Here is a 19,758-nt window from a genome sequence, read left to right on the forward strand (position 1 = left end):
GTTTGTTTATATATCCTAGACACCGACCTTAGCGACCCACCCACTAAGGAGAAATCCTTATCTGTTTTATAGGCCTACTGCAAGTAGCCTACAAAACCATGACAGAAAGGTGAACGCGGTCAGAAACCCACCAAAGCAGCATCGCCCCCTCAAGAGTCTGAGCCTGCCTGACAGGATTGATCCAAAAGCCAAAGCCCCCGGATGGGTGAGCATAATACTGTATACAAGGATTTTCTCAAAAGCTGCTAGTGGGAACCTTGACGAGCTTGTACCTAGCCGGTAGGAATTCCGGTGGAGTACCCCACCCAAGTAGTGGCAGTGCTGGCAACACTGGCTGCAGTAACCCATAGGGAGAGAATCACACTCGGACAATTAGAGAGGTGGCATATTATTGTGGCCCTGGCGGCACAGAATAATCAAACGGTCTGACTGCACAGAGCTGCTAGATGGGTCACAACAGGGGACCAGTGTGTGTGGGTGATGGGGGGATCCAAGCTGCATCAGCTAGGACTAGATATTGGTTAATCAAATCTTCCTATTCCTGCTCAATTTGGCATGCCTTCTTAAACAGCCAAACTGTATACACATTCACACATCAAGTCTTCTCTGAGTTGGGCTCGGGGATGGAACAACCGTTCAACATTTGTGCTTGTGTGTGGTTGTGAGTATGTGTGGGGGCATGTACAGTGAGGGAAAAAAGTATTTGATCCCCTGCTGATTTTGTACGTTTGCCCACTGACAAAGAAATGATCAGTCTATAATTTTAATGGTAGGTTTATTTGAACAGTGAGAGACAGAATAACAACAAAAGAATCCAGAAAAACGCATGTCAAAAATGTTATAAATTGATTTGTATTTTAATGAGGGAAATAAGTATTTGACCCCTCTGCAAAACATGACTTAGTACTTGGTGGCAAAACCCTTGTTGGCAATCACAGAGGTCAGACGTTTCTTGTAGTTGGCCACCAGGTTTGCACACATCTCAGGAGGGATTTTGTCCCACTCCTCTTTGCAGATCTTCTCCAAGTCATTTAAGGTTTCGAGGCTGACGTTTGGCAACTTGAACCTTCAGCTCCCTCCACAGATTTTCTATGGGATTAAGGTCTGGAGACTGGCTAGGCCACTCCAGGACCTTAATGTGCTTCTTCTTGAGCCACTCCTTTGTTGCCTTGGCCGTGTGTTTTGGGTCATTGTCATGCTGGAATACCCATCCACGACCCATTTTCAATGCCCTGCCTGTGGGAAGGAGGTTCTCACCCAAGATTTGACGGTACATGGCCCTGTCCATCATCCCTTTGATGCGGTGAAGTTGTCCTGTCCCCTTAGCAGAAAAACACCCCCAAAGCATAATGTTTCCACCTCCATGTTTGACGGTGGGGATGGTGTTCTTGGGTTCATAAGCAGCATTCCTCCTCCTCCAAACACGGCGAGTTGAGGTGTTTGTTCGGGAGGGGTAGAGTGAGTGAGTGAGTGAGTGAGTGAGTGAGTGAGTGAGTGAGTGAGTGAGTGAGTGAGTGAGTGAGTGAGTGAGTGAGGGAGGGAGGGAGGGAGGGAGGGAGGGAGGGAGGGAGGGAGGGAGGGAGGGAGGGAGGGAGGGAGGGAGGGAGGGAGGGAAAGAGTGTATGCATTCCACATCTGTTGACACAAATGTAGAGTTCCTGCTAATGGCTGTTGTTATGGGTAACAATTCTTCATAGAAGTGGTAACATTATTACTCATATTATTCATCAATTGTGGGAATAAATTAAGATATGCAAGATGTTGTAAATATACAGTGCCTTCGGGAAGGATTCAGACCCCTTGACTTATTCCACATTTTGTTACGTTACAGACTTATTCTATAATGGATAACTAAAATGATAATTGTGAGGTGACCAAGAACCCGATGGTCACTCTGACAGAGCTCTAGAGTTCCTCTGTGGAGATGGGAGAACCTTCTAGAAGGACAACCATATCTGCAGCACTCCACCAATCAGGACTTTATGTTAGAGAAGCCAGATGGAAGCCACTCCTCAGTAAAATGCACATGACAGTCCGCTTGGAGTTTGCCAAAAGGCACCTAAAGACTCTCAGACCATGAGAAACAAGATTGAACTCTTTGGCCTGAATGCCAAGTGTCACATCTGGAGGAAACCTGGCACCATCCCTACGGTGAAGCATGATGGATGTCAGCATCGTGCTGTGGGGATGTTTTTCAGTGGCAGGGACTGGGAGACTTGTCAGGATCGAGGCAAAGATGAATGGAGCGAAGTATAGAGAGATCCTTGATAAAAACATGCTCCAGAGCGCTCAGGACCTCATACTGGGGTGAAGGTTCACCTTCCAACAGGACAACGCCCCTAAGCACACAGCCAAGACAATGCAGGAGAGGCTTTTTTGGTTAATACATGATTCCATATGTGTCATTTCATAGTTTTGATGTCTTCACTATTATTCTACAATGTTGAAAATAGTAAAAATAAAGAAAAACCCTGGAATGAGTAGGTGTGTCCAAACTTTTGACTGGTACTGTCATATATATATATATATATATATATATATATATATATACACACACTACCGTTCAAAAGTTTGGGGTCACTTAGAATGTCCTGGTTTTCCAAGAAAACATACATGAAATAAGTTGCAAAATGAATAGGTGTCACGTTCCTGACCTTGTTTTCCTTTTGTATAGTTGTGTTTAGTGGGTCAGGACGTGAGCTGGGTGGGCAGTCTGTGTTTGTTCTATGTTAAGTGTCAGGTTTAATTGACCTTGTATGGCTCTCAATCAGAGGCAGGTGTTTTACGTTTTCCTGTGATTGAGAACCATATATAGGGAGGTTGTTTCACATTGTTTGTTGTGGGTGGTTGTCTCCTGTGTCCGTATATGTTACCACACGGGACTGTATCGTTTGTTTGTAGTCGTGTACCTGTTCGTGCGTTCTTCGTTATATGTAAGTTCACATGTTTTAGGTCAGTCTACGTTCGTTTGTTGTTTTGTAATTTTCCAAGTGTTTTTCGTGTTCGTCTTTGACTTCAGTTAATAAATCATTATGTCATCATACCTCGCTGCACATTGGTCTTCCAATCCCTCTCTCCTCTCCTCGTCCGAGGAGGAGGAAGAGCTAGAGATTCGTTACAGAACCACCCACCCCTCAAGGATCAAGCAGCGGGGAAAAGGGCAGCGACAGCAACCGCAGAAATCCCAGGATTCATGGACATGGGAGGAGATCTTGAACGGAGAAGGACCCTGGGCACAGGCTGGGGAGTATCGCCGCCCCAAAGCTGAGCTGGAGGAAGCGAAAGCTGAGCGGCGGCGATATGAGGAGGCAGCAAGGCAGCGCGACAGGTACGAGAGGCAGCCCCATAATTTTTTTGGGGGGGGGCTAGAAAGGAGTGTGGCTAAGCCAGATAGCAGACCTGAGCGCACTCCTCGTGCTTATTATAAGCAACGCGTCACTGGTCAGGCACCGTGTTATGCGGTGAAGCGCACGGTGTCGCCAGTGCGTGCCCATAGCCCGGTGCGCTATAGGGCAGCCCCCCGAAAGTGTCGTGTGAGTGTGGGCATCCAGCCGGGGCGTATTGTGCCTGCTCAGCGTGTCTGGTCTCCGGTACGCAGTTTCGGTCCAGGGTATCCTGCGCCGGCTCTGCGTGCTGTGTCTCCGGGGTGCTGGGAGGGTGCAGTGCGTCCTATGCCTACGCTTCGCTCGTACCGGGCAAATGTGGGAGTGGAGCCTAAGAGAGGTGCGCGTAGTAGGCACTAGATCTCCAGTGCTCATCCACAGCCCGGTTCAACCTGTGCCTGCACTCTGGAGGGTATGGGCTGGAATAGTACTCCAGCCTGGGGGAGTGGTGCAAAGGCTGCGCACCAGAGCTCCAGTGCTCCTCCACAGCCCGGTCCTTCAGGTGCCTCCTCTTAACATCAAGCCTCCTGTAGGTCTCTCCAGCCTGGTGGGTCCTGTGGCAGCCCCACGCACCAGGCTGTCTCTCCGTCTCCTCCCTACAGGTGTGCCAGTCTGTCATGAGCCGCCTGCACTGCCAGTCTGCCCAGAACTGTCCGTCTGTCCCGAGCTGTCAGAGCTGCCCGTTTGTCCAGAGCCGTCGGCCAGCCAGGACCAGCCAGAGCCGTCGGCCAGCCAGGACCAGCCAGAGCCGTCGGCCAGCCAGGACCAGCCAGAGCCGTCGGCCAGCCAGGACCAGCCAGAGCCGTCGGCCAGCCAGGACCAGCCAGAGCCGTCGGCCAGCCAGGACCAGCCAGAGCCGTCCAGCCAGGACCCGCCAGAGCCGTCCAGCCAGGACCCGCCAGAGCCGTCCAGCCAGGACCCGCCAGAGCCGTCCAGCCAGGACCCGCCAGAGCCGTCCAGCCAGGACCCGCCAGAGCCGTCCAGCCAGGACCCGCCAGAGCCGTCCAGCCAGGATCCGCCAGAGCCGTCCAGCCAGGATCCGCCAGAGCCGTCCAGCCAGGATCCGCCAGAGCCGTCCAGCCAGGATCCGCCGTCCCTCAGCCAGGATCCGCCGTCCCTCAGCCAGGATCCGCCGTCCCTCAGCCCGGAGCTGCCGTCCCTCAGCCCGGAGCTGCCGTCCCTCAGCCCGGAGCTGCCGTCCCTCAGCCCGGAGCTGCCGTCCCTCAGCCCGGAGCTGCCCCTTATCCCGGTGCTGCCCCTTATCCCGATGCTGCCCCTTAATTTAGGTGGGTTTAGTTGGAGGGTGGTCATTGGGAGGGGGATACGGAAGCGGGGAGTGACTATGGTGGTGTGGGGACAGCGTCCGGAGCCGGAGCCGCCACCGTGGACAGATGCCCACCCAAACCCTCCCCTTGAGGTTGAGTTTTGCGGCCGGAGTCCGCATCTTGGGGGGGGGGGGTAATGTCACGTTCCTGACCTTGTTTTCCTTTTGTATAGTTGTGTTTAGTGGGTCAGGACGTGAGCTGGGTGGGCAGTCTGTGTTTGTTCTATGTTAAGTGTCAGGTTTAATGGACCTTGTATGGCTCTCAATCAGAGGCAGGTGTTTTACGTTTTCCTCTGATTGAGAACCATATATAGGGAGGTTGTTTCACATTGTTTGTTGTGGGTGGTTGTCTCCTGTGTCCGTATATGTTACCACACGGGACTGTATCGTTTGTTTGTAGTCGTGTACCTGTTCGTGCGTTCTTCGTTATATGTAAGTTCACATGTTTTAGGTCAGTCTACGTTCGTTTGTTGTTTTGTAATTTTCCAAGTGTTTTTCGTGTTCGTCTTTGACTTCAGTTAATAAATCATTATGTCATCATACCTCGCTGCACATTGGTCTTCCGATCCCTCTCTCCTCTCCTCGTCCGAGGAGGAGGAAGAGCTAGAGATTTGTTACAATAGGAAATATAGTCAAGACGTTGACAAGGTTATAAATAATGATTTTTAATTGAAATAATAATTGTGTCCTTCAAACTTTGCTTTCGTCAAAGAATCCTCCATTTGCAGCAATTACAGCCTTCCAGACATTTGGCATTCTAGTTGTCAATTTGTTGAGGTAATCTGAAGAGATTTCACCCCATGCTTTCTGAAACACTTCAACAAGTTGGATTGGCTTGATGGGCACTTCTTAAGTCAAGCTGCTCGCACAACAGCTCAATAGGGTTGAGATCCGGTGACTTTGCTGGCCACTCCATTATAGACAGAAAACCAGCTGACTGCTTCTTCCCTAAATACAGTTGAAGTCGGAAGTTTACATACACTTAGGTTGGAGTCATTAAAACTCGTTTTTCAATCACTCCACAAATGTCTTGTTAACAAACTATAGTTTTGGCAAGTCGGTTAGGATATCTACCTTGTGCATGACACAAGTGAATTTTCCAACAATTGTTTACAGACAGATTATTTCACTAATAATTCACTGTATCACAATTCCAGTGGGTTAGAAGTTTGCATACATTAAGTTGACTTTGCCTTTAAACAGCTTGGAAAATTCCAGAAAATTATGTCATGGCTTTAGAAGCTTCTGATAGGCTAAGCGACATAATTTGAGTCAATTGGAAGTGTACCTGTTGATGTATTTCAAGGCCTACCTTCAAACTCAGTGCTTCTTTGCTTGACATCATGGTGAAATCAAATGAAATCAGCCAAGACCTCAGAAAATAAATTGTTGACTTCCACAAGTCTGTTTCGTCCTTGGGAGCAATTCCCAAACATCTCCTAGAGATGAACGTACTTTGGTGCGAAAAGTGCAAATCAATCCCAGAACAACAGCAAAGGACCTTGTGAAGATACTGGAGGAAACAGGTACTAAATTATCTATATCCACAGTAAAACGTTCCTATATCGACATAACCTGAGAGGCTGCTCAGCAAGGAAGAAGCCATTGCTCCAAAACCGCCATAATAAAGCCAGACTACAGTTTGCAACTGCACATGGGGACAAAGATCATACTTTTTGGAGAAATGTCCTCTGGTCTGATGAAACAAAAATAGAACTGTTTGGCCATAATGAGCATCGTTATGTTTGGAGGAGGGAAAATGGGAGGCTTGGAAGCCGAAGAACACCATCCCAATCGTGAAGCACGGGGGTGGCAGCATCATGTTGTGGGGGTGCTTTGCTTCAGGAGGGACTGGTGCACTTCACAAAATAGATGGCGTCATGAGGAAGGACAATCATGTGGATATATTGAAGCAACATCTCAAGACATCAGTCAGGATGTTAAAGCTTGGTCGCAAATGGGTCTTCCAAATGGACAATGACCCCAAGCATACTTCCAAAGTTTTGGCAAAATGGCTTAAGGACAACAAAGTCAAGGTATTGGAGTGGCCATCACAAAGCCCGGACCTCAATCCTATAGAACATTTGTGGGCAGAACTGAAAAAGCGTGTGCGAGCAAGGAGACCTACAAACCTGACTCAGTTACATCAGCTCTGTCAGCAAGAATGGGCCAAATTTCACCCAACTTATTGTGGGAAGCTTGTGGAAGGCTACCTGAAACGTTTCACCCAAGTTAAACAATTTAAAGGCAATGCTACCAAATACTAATTGACTGTATGTAAACTTCTGACCCACTGGGAATGTGATGAAAGAAATAAATGTCAGGAATTGTGAAAAACTGAGTTTAAATGTATTTGGCTAAGGTGTATGTAAACTTCCGACTTCAACGGTAGTTCTTGCATAGTTTGGAGCTGTACTTTGGGTCATTGTCCTGTTGTAGGAGGAAATTGGCTCCAATTAAGCGCCGTCCACAGGGTATGGCATGGCGTTGCAAAATGGAGTGATAGCCTTCCCTCTTCAAGATCCCTATTACCCTGTACAAATCCCCCACTTTACCACCGCCAAAGCACCCCAGACCATCACATTGCCTCCACCATGCTTGACAGATGGCTTCAAGCACTCCTACAGTATCTTTTCCTTTTTTCTGTCTCACGAATGTTCTTCTTTGTGATCCGAACATTTAGATTTGTCTGTCCATAACACTTTTTTCCAATCTTCCTCTGTCCAGTGTCTGTGTTCTTTTGCCCATCTAATTATTTTATTTTTATTGGCCAGTCTGAGATATGGCTTTTTCTTTGCAACTCTGCCTAGAAGGCCAGCATCCCGGAGTTGCCTCTTCACTGTTGACATTGAGACTGGTGTTTGAGGGTACTATTTAATGAAGTTGAGGACTTGTCTGTTTCTCAAACTAGACCCTCTAATGTACTTGTCCTCTTGCTCAGTTGTGCACCGGGACCTCCCACTCCTCTTTCTATTCTGGTTAGAGCCAGTTTGCGCTGTTCTGTGAAGGAAGTAGTACACAGCGTTGTACGAGATCTTCAGTTTCTTGGAAATTCCTCGCATGGAATAGCCTTAATTTCTCAGAACAAGAATAGACTAACGAGTTTCAGAAGAAAGTTCTTTGTTTCTGGCCATTTTGAGCCTGTAATCGAACCCACAAATGCTGATGCTCCAGATAGTCAACTAATCCAAAGAAGGTCAGTTGTATTGCTTCTTTAATCAGCACAACAGTTTTCAGCTGTGCTAATATAATTGCAAAAGGGTTTTCTAATGATCAATTAGCCTTTTAAAATTATAAACTTGGATTAGCTAACACAACGTGCCATTGGAACACAGGAGTGATGGTTGCTGATAATGGGCCTCTGTACTTCTATGTAGATATTCCATAAGAAATCAGCCGTTTCCAGCTACAATAGTCATTTACAACATGAACAATGTCTACACTGTATTTCTGATCAATTTGATGTTATTTTAATGGACAAAAAAATTGTTTTTCTTTCAAAAACCAGGACATTTCTAAGTGACCCCAAACTTTTGAATGGTAGTGTATATATATTTTGCTGAAGGGAGGGCCATCCATTTTCATTTCAAATAGGTCTGATTTTCTCCATGTTACCCTTATTATAAATAACATTAACTCCCTTAGATGTGTGCTGTCAGTGCTGAGAGTATGGTAGATCCACGAGAATCTCCTAATAGTTAATTAGGTCCAGCTTAGTTTGGTCCAGCTGCTCTGGACTCAATCTGGTAACAGGAAATTAGTTCAGACTGCTTTCAGACTTGGATGAAACTGAATGAAGTGCAGACACTGATTCTGACCCAGCTTGCTCATAGCATTGCTGCTGTGGTTTATTAGATCTATGTTCCAAAATGTTACCACAACATGCAAAATGAAACACTTGGACGACATTGATATTTCCGATATTCTGCCTGATACTGCTTCATGTAACTCTTCAGCTGGATCTCTATTATTAAGCAGTGAGGTGTTTTGGAGATTTGACATTTTTGGCTCAAAACTGTACCAAACGTCAGGAGGGATTGGAGCTTTGCTCACCTAGGTACATAAACAGAGGGGAAATGAGGTATGGATGAACATGGGTCAGGAGTCCCCCATAGTGCTGTTCCTACTGTTCACTAGGCTGTCCCCAGGACATCACTCATTAAAGTCAGCAGACCTGAATCTAAATACATGCCAACAGAACACACCTTGTTCTCCACAGTCAAGCAGCTGAGGCAGCAGGGAAATGCGCTTCAAGTCACATGTTAGCACCATTACAAGCCACAACTGACTTGAAGGCCAGCTTGTTCAAAACTGTTTTCAGAATGATGTTGTTATCCTCATAAAGGTTGTGTAACATTACTGACTAAAGGTATTTGAGTATTTAAACATAATTATTTAAGGTTCTGTAAAACGAAGCTGGACATGAATATGTTGTTCAGGATTTTGGGATAACTGAATAGCAGGGGTCACTGATTTGCCTGACTGGAGGTGTAACTAGTTAACGGGAGGTAGTGTTTTACTTCACTCCTGACAAACATAGGCTGCATTTAGATAGGCAGCCCAATTATGGTTTTGTTTTCTATAATTGGTATGTTGACCAATCAGATCAGCTCTGAAAAAGATCTGATGTGAAAAGATCTGATGTGATTGGTCCAAAGAACCAATTTGTAAACAACCTAAGACAGCACAGTCCACTAAAATGATCTAAGTAAAGACATTTAACATGTATCATGCTTACTAATGCAAGGGACTGTTTTTAGGTGGAGGGAAAGTATGTCAAATATTCTGCCAGTATCCAAACAGGTAATTAACCACATCATTTTTAGATGTGAGATGAAGTCTCCTGATAACTGACCACTAAACTGGAAGCTGTAGTATTTATCAGGACCACTCCTGTTGAAAACCACTCTCCAGCATTACCAGGCCTTCCCCATGAGGTCCCATGTCATCAGGTATTCCAGAGGGAATTCCCTTTACTATGATATTTATTTGGTCCAGCTGCCATTGCCTTTTCATCTCCTCATTCAGTCATTATACAATGGGTTGGTCTAATCCTGGACACTGATTGGTTAAAACCGCATTCCAGCTGGTGTCTATTCCACAAGTTACCACCGGCTAAAGCTATGACGTTGAAATGCCTATTTACTACGTTCCATATCACTGAGCGAACTACTGTCTCATCAGCCTAGCCAGACAATTTATAAACTTGATCTCCAATGTTAAAAGCATCTAGACATTTTCTCCCATTTCTTTTAGACTAGCAATTGGTTTTCAATGTCTCTCTGACATTTGCAACATTGTTTCAATATTGAAATTCGATCTCCAGCTGTCCCATAGTAGAGAACGTGTAGAGGTCGGAAGTCGGGATAAGACAGACAGGCAGGCAGGCAGCTTTTCTAAGCCACCCAAAATCATGAATCAGCATAATTTTTAAGAACATATACAAAGAAATGTCAATAGAAAACAGGTACAATTAAATGCAGCTAGTTTGCAGTCTTTCCAGCTTCAGTTTGAAGTGATTGTGTTAGCTGTGTTGTTGGCTAGCTCCTCTGAACAACAGTGTCCTGACATTTTCTATGCCAGGTGAAATCTCCAGTGGTGGAAAAAGTACCCAATTGTGATACTTGAGTAAAAGTATAGATACCTTAAAGTTACTCAAGTAAAAGTGAAAGTCACCCAGTAAAATACTACTTGGTTAAAGTCAAAAAGTTTTTTTGAAACATACTTAAGTATCAAAAGTAAATGTATTTGCTAAAATAGACCTAGGTGTAGTGTCTTAGCTCTTATTACTTATTTATATAATAAGAAAGACTCGGAATACAAGAAATGGTACTGGAGCTTCACATTTTACTGGAATCAGTTAGTACCAGAATAACATAGAACAACACTGCGCATGACCAAGGATGCTCCATTCTTAAAGGGGACATCAGTAATTAACAGAACATAACATTCCCTCTCTTATACAATCAGAGTTACTTTTACCAAACCACAACTGAAACACTTCCCAGAACTTGTTGTAGTTATTTTGCATCTTTTAATTTGAACTTGAACAGTTAGTTTTTGTTTGTTTGTTTATAAGTCCAGTCTGTCTGGTGGACGGTGCCTTCGTTCTGGGTAGCGCCTAGGATTGTCTGGAGGCTCCTGAACATCCTCAGTGTGTGCTTGCTCCCTTATAGGTTCTGCTATAGCAGCACCTTCATCAACACGTTCCCTTCTTTCAGCCTGGGGTCTCTTTACTGCTCCACCGCCCTCTACAGTTCCCTGTGTGTCACTCTCAGGAGCTCTCTGTGCCTGTTCTCTCTCGATTGTTGTGCTGTTTTCCGTGGAATGCATTTGGTTAATGTGACGCCGCCACATTATGTCTGGGCTCACTTGAACCTGGTAAGTTCTGGGTCCCGTTTGTGTATGTACGGTCCCTCTTGTCCATTTCCCTCCTCCTCTGTAGTCTCGCACCATCACTTCCTGTCCTGTTTGGAGATGGCGCTCCCGGCCACCGGAGAGCATCTTGGCTTGTTTGTTCAGCACTTCATTACGCCTGTTAGGCTTCATGATGTCCAGCCGTGTGAGGAGAGGCCTCCCGAACATCAGTGCGGCTGGGCTTTCATTTGTTGTGGCATGTGGGGTGTTTCGGTAGGAGACCAGGAACTTGGCCAGTTTTGTTTGCAAAGTCCCTTCGTCTCGTTTTGCTGCACGGAGTCCTTGCTTTAGGGTTTGCACAAAGCGTTCTGCCAGCCCATTGGTGGCAGGGTGGTACGGAGCTGAGGTTGAGTGTTTGATTCCATTTACTGACATGAATCTTGTAAACTCGTCACTTACAAAAGCTTGCGCGTTGTCACTTACTAGCTGCAGCAGCAATCCGAAGCGTGTAAACGTTGTTCTGAGACACTCTATCGTCTGAGCTGAGGTGGAGGAGTCAGTGCAAAACACCTCTGGCCATTTGGAATGGGCATCAACTATAACCAGAAACATGTGCTTTTCAAAGGGACCAGCGTAGTCCACATGAATTCTCTGCCATGGCTCTGTGGGCCATTCCCAAGGGTGGACTGGGACAGGAGCAGGCATGTGAAGGGTTTCCAAACATCCGCTACAGTTCTTTGCCATATTTTCTATCTGTTGATCCAGACCTGGCCACCAGAAGTGGCTCCTTGCGAGCAGCTTCATTTTGACAATTCCAACATGACCTTCATGTAGTTGCTGCAAAACCTGATGTTGGCATTTCTGGGGTATCATGACTCTCATTCCCCACATCAAACATCCTTGGTACGTTGTAATTTAATTTCTCCGCTGGAAATACGGAGTCAGCTCCTTTCTGCCAGTAGCTGGCCATCCTGACATGGTGTAGGTGTACACTTTTGACAAGGTCACATCTTTCCTTGTCTCCTGTTTGATAACTGTGCTTGTGACCGGTAGTGCCTCGAGCTGAGCGGTATGGAAAATGTCCACTGCATCCACACTCCTTTGTCTTTCTCTTGTACACGGCAGTCTGGATAATCCATCTGCATTTGTGTGAAGGGACAACGGCTTAAACTCAATGTCATACATATGACTGGCAAGGAACAAGGCGTATCGCTGTAACCTGGCCGCTGTCATGGCCGGAATACCTTTCTTTGGACTGAAAATGGAAAGCAACAGCTGGTGATCCGTAACCAGTCTGAAATGCTCGCCATATAAGGCGTGGAATTTCTTGACGCCTCACACTAGCGCTTCTTTGTCGATTTGTGAGGAGTTCTTCTCGGCATCATTCAAAAGTTCGTGACGCAAATGCAACTGGCCTCTCTGACCCATCTTTCAGCGTGTGTGTGAAAGGACGGCCCCTAAGCCATAAGGGGACGCATCACAAGCCAACTTCACTGGCAGTTCAGGGTCGTAATGCATCAGGACCTGTTCAGATGTGATGAGCCGTTTTGCCTCCAGAAATGCATTTTCACACTGTTCTGTCCACCGCCATGTCCTATTATTTTCCAGGAGCTGATTTAGAGGCTGGAGTACTGCTGAAAGGTTTGGGAGGAATCTTCTGTAGTAATTGATCAGTCCCGCAAAAGATCGCACTTCTGTGATATTTTGTGGTCGTGGTGCCTGTACCACTGCCTCGATTTTGTCCTGTGTTTTGTGCAATCCATTGCGGTCAATTTCATGTCCACAGAAGACAATCTTGTCTTTGAAGAACTCACACTTCTGTAAGTTTGCCTGTAGACCATACTCTTTCAGTCTTTTCAGGACCTCTTCCAGGTTAGCCAGGTGTTCTTTGTCGGTGCGTCCTGTTATGATCATGTCATCCAGGATACACTGGGTTCCTGGGATTCCTTGCAAAATCTGGTCAATAGTTCGTTGCCAAATGGCTGGGGCCGATGCGATGCCAAAAACCAGGCGGTTATACCTGTATAGACCTTTGTGTGTGTTTATTGTCAGGTACTGTTTGGAGCTCTCTTCAACCGGTAGCTGCAGGTAAGCCTGTTTCAGATCGATTTTACTGAAGTGTTTCCCACCAGCTAGTGCAGCAAAGATGTCCTCCAGACGTGGCAAGGGGTATTGGTCCACATGCAACATTGAATTCACAGATACCTTGAAGTCCCCACACATTCTAACAGACCCGTCTTTCTTCACAATAGGAACTATGGGTGTGGCCCATTCGCTTCTGTCCACTTTCGTCAGGATCCCTGTATCCTGCAAGCGATCGATTTCCGCTTCCACCTTTGGTCTCAGGGAGTATGGAACCGATCTGGCTTTGCAGAATTTTGGGGTTGCGTCATCTCTCAGTACACGTTTTGCTGTGAAGCCTTTTACTGTTCCCATCTGATCACTGAAAACTGTGTTGTATTTCTTCCGCAAGTGTTCCAGTGTTTGGTCTGTGTCTTTCTCTTTGGACTGGAACGTGTGGAGCATTTTCAAATCACACCAGTTCAGCTTTATTTTTGAAAGCCATTCCCTGCCAAATAATGGGGGGCCAGTTCCAGGCACCACATACAGCTGTAACTGCTGTCTTTGCCCCCCATAGCTCACTCTGACCTGCAACGCCCCCATTGGGCTCAATCTCTCTCCTGAGTAGGTCTTCAGCAACACATTTGTGTTCTTCAGCTTGATAGCCTTGAAGTGCTCATTGTAGACAGTAGTGGAAATTATAGACACTGCAGATCCTGTGTCCAGCTCCATTTTGAGGGGTTTGCCTTCGATATCTGGTGTCACCCATATTATGCTACTGCTGGGAGAAGTCACTGTGTTTAACTCCATTGTACCAATTAATCGTTCATCTGAATCACTGCCACTGTTCTCTGCTAGTGCATTCACAGACCCTTTAATTTTCTCAGTTTTCCTGTTGTGACTGAATTTTGCTCTGCATGCTCTTTGAATGTGCCCCCTTCTACTGCATTTGTGACAAATTTCGTCTTTGAAACGGCAGTCCTCTGCTCTGTGACCATCTCTGTCACACCTGTTGCATTTTTCGGCCAAACGGGGGCGCTGTCGGCTGCGCGAAAACTTGTGCAGGGAAGTTTGTGATAGGTCAGTATTTCTTTTACTTTGCAACTCAAATGCATCTTTCGTCGCGATTTCCATAGTCACAGCAATTTCAACAGCCTTTGCAAACGTGAGACCTGATTCTGTGAGCAAACGTTTTTGAATGTGTTCATGTTTCAGTCCACAAACAAATCTATCCCTTAATGTGTCATTTAGGTTCTCTCCAAACTGGCAATGTTCAGACAGTACATATGTAGCAGAGTTGAAGAAACTAACACCCTCACCCTCATTCTGATCTCTCTTGTGGAAACGAAAACGTTCCGCGATGAGGAGTGGTTTAGGTGATAGGTGATTTTGCAATATCTCCACAATCTCTGTGAATGTTTTATTTGAGGGCTTCAGAGGGGCAGTCAGATCTCTTAGCAAACTGTACGTTTTTGGGCCAATTAAACTCAACAACGCTGGTACTCTCTTGTTATCAGCAATGTCGTTTGCAATGAAGTACTGTTCCAGTCGTTCAATGTAAGTTGCCCAGTTTTCTTGCGTGTCATCAAACACATCTATTTTCCCGATGCTAGCCATTCTCTTTACCTCCGGCTCCACGGGTCTTTGATCTGCCGCCTCGTTCTCGTTAGCTCTCCCCTCGTCGTCACTGCTTGCTAGCTGTTGTGCTACAGGGTCAACATTTTCCTCTCTTCCTACGAGTTCCATCTGCATTCGTGATGCACACTGCAGGTAATCATCCTCGTCGCCATTGTAGTGTCTTAGCTCTTATTACTTATTTATATAATAAGAAAGACTCTGAATACAAGAAATGGTACTGGAGCTTCACATTTTACTGGAATCAGTTAGTACCAGAATAACATAGAACAACACTGCGCATGACCAAGGATGCTCCATTCTTAAAGGGGACATCAGTAATTAACAGAACATAACACTAGGTATGAAAAGTAGAAGTAAAAGTGTAAATAATTTCAAAATCCTTATAAAATAAGCAAAGCAGAAGGCACCATTTTCTTGTTTTAAAAATGTACGGATAGCCAGGGTCACACTCCAACACTCAGACATTATTTACAAAAGATGCATTTGTGTTTAGTGAGTCCCCCAGATCATAGGCAGTAGGGATGACCACGTGTTCTCTTGATAAGTGTGTGAATTTCACAATTTTCCTATCCTGCTATGCATTCAAAATGAAACAAGTACTTTGGGTTGTCAGGGAAAATTTTCTGGATTAAGAAGTACAATATTTTCTTTAGGAATTTAGTGAAGTAACAGTAAAAGTTGTCAAAAATATAAATAGTAAAGTACAGATACCACAAAAAATTACTTCAGTAGTACTTTAAAGTATTTTTACTTAAGTTATTTGGCGCATCATTAGCTAATTCTTATGAATATATACAAATAAATGTCACTAGAAAACAGCTTAAACAAATGCAAATGCAGATAGTTTGCTGTTATTCTGGCTGCACTGTTTGACGTGACTGTAAGTTAGCCATAGTTGGCTAGCTAGCAAGCAAGTGATAAGAACGTTGCCAGCCAGTATGGCAGTAGAACATTTAGAACGAACGACTGGGTTGCGTCCATAGATACAGAAGAAAAATACATAACGACTGGGTCGCGTCGTCTCTGGGAACCGATTGAACAAATGACCAGTCGCCTTGGGTAGAAACCCTAGATTTGTATCAGGACCATATCTTGTGGAAGGATGAAATAGTATGAATAAATTAATCAAAATAATGTTTTTAATGAAAATATGTCAATCATTATTTGAATAGGATGGTAACCCGTTGTATAAAAGTGATAATTCCCTCGAAGCCGGTGTTTGGAGGATATATTGGCACAGTTTGCCAGCTCTCGACATCGTCTCAGGCCTACAGTAACAACACTCATGCCAATATATCCTCCAAACACCGACTTCTCTGGCATAATCAATTCATTATCTGTTTAGGTGAGGCAGTCCAGAGATATGGAACTTCTTTCTTTTTTGTTGCAATTATGTTCTGAAACGATGACCTTGGGTCTTATTCTCCATATATCTGGCCAAGGTTTCTGTCAAGCTGAATGGCATTTAAAATCTGCTGCAGTTGAACAACAGCAGTGTAACTTGTATGAATGTCAGGAAATATAAGAAACACACCCAGCCAGCAAGACACAGGGTTAGTATTTAGTCCGGGGACACCAGGTGGCTAGATCCCCTAAACTCTAAACTTGAAGTTTGCAGCTTCAATACTTGTGGGGATGAATTGATAAATCATCTGGGAATCAGCTGGGATTTATGAGCAAGTAAAGTGGAGAATCGGTCACACAGGCCTATGTTCCTATAGTCACTCACACTTTAAACTTCAGACTCATAAAGTCTAAATAAAATCCCATTCCTCTGAATTCTCACACATTCCACATTTAGTGGTTTCATTCTGAGGCTTTTAACAGTCAGGGTGATTCTGACAGAATCCTGAGCCAGACCCACTGATCATAAAACTGAACTCAACTTCTATCCAATAGGAACACACCAGGGCCCAGTTTAAAGGAATAATCCACAAAAAAACAATATTTTGATATTCTTTTCATTAGTCCACTGTTGATACAATCCCAAAATGTTGTGCATGTCAGCAATCTCATTTTCAAGATATGGGACATTCAAAAAGCTAATAGTCACATCAAAACAGCAAAAAGCATCCTCATGATGATGTGGCAACTGACAATTTGCTTTATGAAAGTCCTATATCTTGAAAACGTGATTAATGACATGCAAAACATTTTGAGACTGTATCAACAGTGGACTAATTAAATAAATATCAAACAATAGTTTTTTTTGTGGATTATTCCTTTAACAATCACATCCGGCATTGCATACTGTGCTTTCCCCTGCGTCACTGAGAAAGAGGGAGTGAAAGAGTCCAACGTGGGATTACTCATATGATCAATGTGAAACGACCCGATAACAAAATACAAACAAAACAACAACAGCATGTGTAAATCTAAATGTTACGTGAACGCATAGGCTTCTACCGCGCGTTGGCGTATAAACAGTGAGATCATTGACCCCCTGCCCTCTTCTTCAAAAAGCAGACCATGACTCACTTAGAGATGTGACCTGCGGTTGAGTCAGTCTCACCCCAGAACAGTTCATCTTCCCAGCTGTCTCTACAGCTCCAAAACACCAGACCTCCTCAGGCACACCGCCAGACGCACAGCCAATAGAACCATCCATTTATTCATGAAAGGAAACATCACAAAGTTAAAAAGTAAATGAGAGGATGGAAAATAATGTGTTAGTGTTAGTGTTACATGGAAAGGTCCCCAGTCTTGGTGAGCAACCAGGAAGAGTACTGTATACAAGAGACTGTAGTTACAGATTGCCAGTTCTGCAGATCAGAACAGGTGAGACACAGATCAATAATTCTCCCAGACACTACAATTCTCTGTATGATACTGTAGTTGTAAATGACTGATGATGAGCTGTTTATCTGACTGTTCACTTTAGCTCTGGGGCTTGTGTGTGAGTGGAGTGGAACAGTCCGTAGTGTGAGTGTACTGTAAGTAAACAAAAGTAATCCAGAAATAAATATTATTTCCTGATAAAATTCCCCCAACGGCTTCACCCATCTACATGTCATACTCCAACCAGAGGGAGTAGGCATGTTCTGATGCAAAAATTCCACAGAAAAATAAACCTATATTATATATTTCTCCTTTGGTTTGAGAGCTGTCAGCCAATGTGGGGTACAAACAGTGAGTAGCAATTGATATCAGCCCAGGGATGACAAGGTCGCTAGGGGTTACCATGGGACCATCCATCATTGCCAGGGAGACAGGGACACGCTTTGGCCTTGTGCTGCAGCAGACCCATGTTTATCCTGCAGGGGCTGAGCGGTAAGCATACTACACTATGGGGGTATGGGTGTGAGTATGTGAGTGTGTGTGTGTGTACAGTGGTGGAAAAAAGTACCCAATTGTCATACTTGAGTAAAAGTAAAGATACCTTAATACCAAATGACTCAAGTAAAATTGAAAGTCCACCAGTAAAATACTACTTGAGTAAAAGTCTAAAAGTATTTGGTTTTTGAAATTTTCCCTAAGTAACAAAAGTAAATGTAATTTCAAAAATCTACAAAAGTATCAAAAGTAAAAGTGAAAGTATATATCATTTCAAATTCCGTATATTAAGCAAACCAGTCGGCACAATTGTTTGTGTTTTTTAAATTTACGCATAGCCAGGGGCACACTCCAACACAGACATCATTCAGAGACAAAGCATTTGTGTTTAGTGAGTCGCCAGGTCAGAGGCAGTAGGGATGACCAGGGATGTTCTCTTGATAAGTGTGTGAATTGGACCATTTCTTTCCTGCTAAGCATTCAAAACGTTTGGGTGTCAGGGAAAATGTATGGAGTAAAAAGTACATAATGTTCTGTAGGATGTACTGAAGTAAAAGAAAAAGTAGTCAAAAATATAAATAGTAAAGTAAATACAGGTACCCCAAAAAAACGACTTAAGTTGTACTTTAAAGTATTTTTACATAAGTACTTTACACCACTGTGTGTGTGTGTTTGCGTGTGGTCTCAGTAGGGAGCTCACATCAGGCACTCACCGTACAGCTGAATCACAGAGACGTCAGCCTCATCTCTATTCCTTCTCTTTCATTGGTGTAAAATGATGTCTTCTCTCTTTCTGAAATGTATCTTATCTAATTTTCGATGGTGACCCTGAAGGCATACCTACTGTACGCTACAGTACTGCATGCCATGACTTTGCAGTTGGAATAAGGTCACTGCTGTTTTCAGCCTTTGTTCCATTTACAGTACATACAGCTAAGTTAAACAAAGCATTTCAACAGTAACTGGGAGCTTGTACTCATGAACACTGGAAAGCCAGTTAATCCATCTGCAGTTGGCCACACTGAACTGATCACAGTGATACGGATAAAAACGATGCAATGTCACAGAGTCGGTTTTCTTATTACTTATTAGTGCATTGTTTACCTTCCCATGGCCTGTCTATAGCTTACTGCTTAATACCATAAGATGATACAGTACATCCCTCGCCTAAAAGAGGGATAAAACCAGATAGGAACATCAAGGAGATGGACTTCAGCCCTGGGCTTCAGCAGGACTTCAGAACTTCATGTCACAGTTACCAGGATGCAGTAATGATTGAAACAACATAGAGTACATTACCTCAAATGGCCTGCCTTGATGAAAGAAACAGCTGCAGCTTCATCCTTGCCATAGAGAAAATGCATACAAAAATCTTAAGGGATTCCTTTTGGCAGTTCTGCAACTTATATGTTTTAGGATGAAATAGAGAGGCCTTAATTAAGATAAAGGGCCTGATGCATTTAGAGCTGGGATCATCAACTAGCCTTAGCCGCGGGACGATTTTTTTCTTGAGCGGATGGTCCGGGGGCCAGAACATAATTACAAATAATTTGTAGACGCCAAACAGATATTATATTTGACTAAAACATAACAATTTCAAAAATTGCTTACATTTGTATACGATCACGTCTCTCTATAATGCATGGGATTTCCTGGTGTTTTTACAGTCTTTTATGTCCACCAATTTAAAAAATTTAAAAAATATCACCCGTGGCCTGCCAG

The 19,758-nt window shown here is 44.3% G+C and overlaps 1 pseudogene; it reads right to left on the reverse strand.

Annotated features, from left to right (window-relative positions):
* Nucleotides 1–13,857, reverse strand: part of LOC120062857 — a 66,870-nt pseudogene extending 53,013 nt beyond the window's left edge.
* Nucleotides 13,858–19,758: the final 5,901 nt, after the last annotated feature.

The sequence above is a fragment of the Salvelinus namaycush genome, chromosome 18 (genome assembly GCF_016432855.1).
Source record: "Salvelinus namaycush isolate Seneca chromosome 18, SaNama_1.0, whole genome shotgun sequence".
Lineage (NCBI taxonomy): Eukaryota > Metazoa > Chordata > Actinopteri > Salmoniformes > Salmonidae > Salvelinus > Salvelinus namaycush.